The sequence below is a fragment of the Gigantopelta aegis genome, unplaced genomic scaffold (assembly GCF_016097555.1).
Source record: "Gigantopelta aegis isolate Gae_Host unplaced genomic scaffold, Gae_host_genome ctg3786_pilon_pilon, whole genome shotgun sequence".
NCBI classification, from domain to species: domain Eukaryota; kingdom Metazoa; phylum Mollusca; class Gastropoda; order Neomphalida; family Peltospiridae; genus Gigantopelta; species Gigantopelta aegis.
The window spans coordinates 1-5,000 of NW_024533511.1; the positions used below are offsets into that span (position 1 = coordinate 1).

Below are 5,000 nucleotides of genomic sequence, written 5' to 3' on the forward strand. Positions count from 1 at the left end.
AAGTGTGGTTGCAGCTTTTTTCTAATCTTGAACACAAGTTTGCTAAGATAGTTTGCAGATATTACAAGAGCTTTTGAAGTAGCAAATGGTCCATGAAGCAGTTGCATCGTTTTGTAGGGGAGAGATGGGAAAATCAAGTCTTTCAAAACCAGAAAATCTTGACCACTTTTTTGCCATCATAAGTCTGTAATCATTACTGTTGCCTAATTATTGTCTAATTGATGGAATAGTTAAAAGTTTTACCTGATAGCCAAATTACAGGCTGAGACGTCAAGTTATGAGGAAGAGCTAGCAGAATTCTGTGACTCAGCTCACATGAATGATTAATGGACTCGGAAATAAGGTTTCTATTAGCAACCACACTGGAATACAAACAGTTCCAATAAAACTTGCTGGGTTTTGGCACAAGTCACAGTTCGTCATTTCCAAAAGCTCATTGAGCATATATTTCCAGGTAAAAGCCAATACCTTAGTCATATTCAGTACAATCAGGTGTGCATCAATGTTACCTGGATACTCCAGAAGCAAATATACCATTATTAATATCTTTAGCTCAAGAGAAAGTTAGCTTTATGACATGTGTTAGTGTCATGACGTTAGTAGTAGTAGGTAATACAATACTAGTAGAAGATGGTGAGGATAGTTCTAGTGCTAACTCAGCAATTTACATAGCAGTTGTTCAGGGCAGGAAGAAGCTGTGGAATTATTGCTAGATCTTCTTGGAGCTGATCCCAATACTGCCAACTATAATGGGTGAATCATTGCTTATAGTAGCAAGCAATGAGGGTAAATTAACAAATAGCAGATATGCTACCTGCATTTCTGGTGCTAATGTTTTCTCAGTGTAACGTGATGGAATAACAGCTCTCATAGCAGCTTCTGATTACAACATGTTCAAATTGTTATTAAAAACAATGCTGATCCCCAATCAAAGAACTCGAAGTAAAGAAACAGCTTTGATGTGCAAGTGAAAAAGGAAGAAAAGAAGTAGTTATATTCTCTTAGAATATAAAACTGATCCTTTATACAAAATGACAACGGATGTAATGCTTTGATCTTTGCCTGTGCATATGGTCATGTTATGATTGCTAAATCACTGTAGAAGCTGGTGCAACAAATGATGTTCAACAAAGAAATGGTTGGACAGCTTTAATGTTGTGATGCATCTCAAGGCTATGTTGACGTGGCTCAATTTCTTGTTGACTTAGAGGCCAATGTTGATCTGCAGGAACATCGTGGGTCATACTGCTCTTATGATATCTATTTTTGAGCAAAACTTTGATATTTCTCATTTACTTATTAAAGGAAACTTAACATTCAAAATAAAAAGTAGGTGCTACAGCTCTTGCTACAGCTTGTGCAGTTCAAAACTCTGAATAGCTCATGCAATTTTTGGAGTCTGGTGCTGATTCTAATCTACCTCTACAAAACAGTTGGACTCCTTTAATGTTACTTTCTCAAGATCTGTTTTACAATACCTGCCACACTATTGCTATGGAGCTAGTGTTAATGCACAAATTGCAATGTGAGAAACTGCATTAATTATTGCTTGTAGCACTGGAAATACAGCAATTGTTGAGGTACTTCTTGGTGCTGATGCTAATGTCAATGTTACTACAAATGAAGGTCATACAGCTCTCATTAGAGCAACATGCTCTGGAAATGTGACCAATTTTGAATTTGTTATTAGAAATTGGAGCTGATGTTCAACATTCTGACAGTACTGGTACACAGCAGTTGACATAGCATATTGTTATGGATATCAAGAAGCTGTTGAGATATTACTAAAAGCTGGCAGTACACTCAGATTTCTTCCCAAAATACATCGACACAACTGATACTCCATCATTGCTCCAACAAGCCCTTACTTCATCTTATCAGTCAATAGGACTACCGCCATTTGAACATTGTCGGCCTGCACGTGAATGCCATCTTCCAATTTTCACCCTCCCTTTTTCGTCATGCAATTGAACCACCCCAACCACCTATAGGATCCCTAAAATATAAGGAGGAGGAAAAGAAGATATGGAGACACAACCATAAACAACATTTTTGAACATTTTTCTATTTTTAAAATGAAAAATTCATTTTTTTATTTTCATTTTTTGTTTACAGATTATTTTCTATGAGAAAATTTTCAAACTAGTGAACCCAACCTTTATTCTTAGTAACCCTATAACAATTTTGGTAACAAATTTATAAGATTGACTGGATTATTAAATTGTTACTAGTTATGTATTGCCATTAGTTCTGTCTCTTCATTTGTAACATCTCTATTATTACATGAACTTCATCCAATATTGTACACAGACTGACGTATTATTAATATTGCATTTTATTAGATATTAAAGTAATATCAACCTAATGTCTGAGCCAAATATAAATGTTTATTCTACAGTAGTTTTGTTAGGGTCATTCCTACTCATATTTCCACTGCAAATTTCTGAATCAAGGAGCATTAGTAATGATTTTAATAATTATGATATGAGCCAAGTAAAATAGCATCTGTACAAGGTTAGAATGAACAAATATTGTATTAATATATACATTTAATAAGCTGTATCATAATTTAACATATCAGATACACATGTATAGCTGTGACAATATACACGTGTATATAAAATTTCTAAAGAGATCATAGTACTGTTGGTATCTTGGCTGCTGACATCAATACATAGATAATAAATACTTCAATGACTCCCTCCCTTCATCTTTTACTTGAGGCACTATGACCTATGGTAGATTGGTAATTTTGTTGGATTCTATCTATAAAACTACTGAAAGATGAGCTACTACTGATAAGACTTAAAGGCAGTACTTCCAGACAGAAAGATGTGTAGTTAGTATTAGGTAATACAGTATTAGTAGAAGACAGAAAGGACAGTTCAACTGCTAACTCAGCAATTTCGTAAGGGACAGAATTCTTACTAGGTCTTAAAGCTGATCCCACACTGCTAATCAAACTGTGCAAGTAAAAGAGGGAGGACTGAATAGTTAATACTATCTTAAAAGCTAAAGCTGATCTACTATACAAGATGATGTGAAATACTTTATGTTTGCCTGTGCATATGCGCAATCATAAATACAGTACCAGGTTGTTCCAAGTCCAAGAAAATACAAGTACTAACAATCCTTCTCATTCTCTATTTTCCGTCATGCAGTTGAACATCGCTATCACCATAGGAGGAACCTTGAAACATAACAATGAACACGGAGTTAAAATGTGGTAATAAAGCAATGATTTGTTTTACTGTTGCCATAGAAATCAGTTTTAGTTTCAGTTTCATATTACACATTATTATTACATACACCTCTTTATAAAATTGTTTGTAAGTTTTAAAGGTATACTTATAAAGGAAATCAAAAAAACAATAAAGAATAGTAAACAATATTACACACACACACATCCTATATATTCACACATCAACAACAGTGATACCTGGACAAGTTATTCTTAAATTTATTGGTAGTGAAAAAAGATCAGAATTACCAGTTCAAGAGCAAAATATTACAAATATTTTAAAACAACCAAACCATTTTTTAATCAAATTATATCTAATAATTTTAATAATCATTAATAAATTATAGACTGCAATAGTTTTCTTTCACTAATTTAACTAACATGGAGCCAAACACCATTTTCTCACAATTTGACATAATGAAAGCATTGCCTTCCTTTACCCTCACGGTCAACAACAGAGGGAAACTTCCCAGATAAACATCATTGCAACAACCTCAAACAGAGGCATCACTAGAATCAACAGGACCCATATTGACAACATTTAAGATAGCAGACTTGATGTCATCTAGTGAAGTTGTGGTTGCTATTTTCCCAGTATTTCATGCATTCCCTTCAACTTGTCTAAAAAATAAATATTCACCCATAATACACTAACTTGTTCATCACTCATATATATTATATATATATTATATATATATATATATATATATAAATATAATGAAATGTCTTACCTTGTAAGGATTTGAAGCCACTCTCTGAAATTTGACCAGCTTGTATTAACTCACCAACAACAGGGTCAATTTTAACAGGATATCTTCTATCAGAATTGACACTAGAAAGAAAAGATTGCTCTTAAAACTTCAAGACATATACAATTGACATGATCCACCACTGATCAAATCAACATAATATACAACTTATAATGTATTCTAAATTATCAATGGATTTGAGAAAACAAGAATGCACACCCACCCACACCCATATACAGAGGGAGAGAGAAAGTGTGTGTGTGTGTGTGTGTTAACTTACCAAATATTAAATTTTGCTGGTTGTAATGTATCATTGAAATCTACTCCAACAGTTGTGTTTACAGCACCACCAGAGCTATCTGTGACACAGTACTATTAGCATGCATCTTCATGCCAGATTGAAGTTGAGTTGACTCCACACTGATACCATTAATCATAGAACTAGATGTGTTCTGAAATGTCAGCTCTACAACTACCATCTTATTTGATGAAATGTGCGGTTTTCTTAAGAAGCGATACTTCACTCCAAGACCATCACCTGATATACGATTAAGCAGTTCCATTTTGTCTTCAGGAACACAGACCGGTGAAATTGGCTATAAGACAAGATAGACACATCTAACAGTGATAATAACTATATGGAAACTATTTGAGTATGTATACTACCAATAAAAGTACTTGGTATATACAGAGTTAAATTTAACTAGCATGTATGATAACAATATAGCTTACTGTCAATGCACTGGTTGATGGATCTTCTAATGAGAGGCCGCCCATTCCACTGTGAGAGGTTGTAATAGATCATTACCTGTAGACATGACAGGGTTATCGCTGGAAGGAGTAACACCCCTATTAAAGAAGAACAGACAAAAACAATGGTCTCCATTGGTGAGTACAGTTAACAATATGTATTAGAAACATATCAATTTGAGGCAACGGACATTGAATTATAAGTATTTAATAACTGCTTGTTTGCAATAAACTACATCAATTAATAGTGACTTATTTAC

The 5,000-nt window shown here is 33.9% G+C and overlaps 1 pseudogene; it reads right to left on the minus strand.

Annotated features, from left to right (window-relative positions):
* Positions 1–814: 814 nt before the first annotated feature.
* Positions 815–5,000, minus strand: part of LOC121392417 — a 17,183-nt pseudogene continuing 12,997 nt past the window's right edge.